General features: G+C 37.6%; 1 protein-coding gene across 2 annotated transcripts in view; it reads left to right on the forward strand.

Annotated features, from left to right (window-relative positions):
• Positions 1 to 338, forward strand: part of PTPN11 (protein tyrosine phosphatase non-receptor type 11) — a 78,681-nt gene that overhangs the window by 48,086 nt on the left and 30,257 nt on the right. The gene's annotated exons all lie outside the window — the stretch shown is intronic.

Consider the following 338-nt stretch of genomic DNA (forward strand, 5'->3'; position numbering starts at 1 on the left):
CTGCTCACGTTCTCTCTCTCTCTCTCTCTCTCTCCTAGAAATAAATAAAACATTAAAAAAAAAAGAAATAAATAAAACATTAAAAAAAAATTTTTTTTAATTCTCCAAGAACATTTTTTTGAAATGGCTGCAGAACATTTGTTTGTGTGAATTAATGGTAGTGCCAGCCAGGCTGTCCTTTTTTCTTGGAAATGGATCTTGGCAACGTTGACACGGTGTTAGGACGCGCACTCCTGTAGCTGTTGCGTGCGGTGCTGAACGTTTCCGAGGATAACATTCCTAGAGCAGAAATGCTGAGCCAGGCCTTTTTTTCTTTTTTTTTTTAAAGCTTTCGCCTT

This window comes from Crocuta crocuta, unplaced genomic scaffold, assembly GCF_008692635.1.
Source record: "Crocuta crocuta isolate KB4526 unplaced genomic scaffold, BGI_CrCroc_1.0 scaffold29, whole genome shotgun sequence".
Lineage (NCBI taxonomy): Eukaryota > Metazoa > Chordata > Mammalia > Carnivora > Hyaenidae > Crocuta > Crocuta crocuta.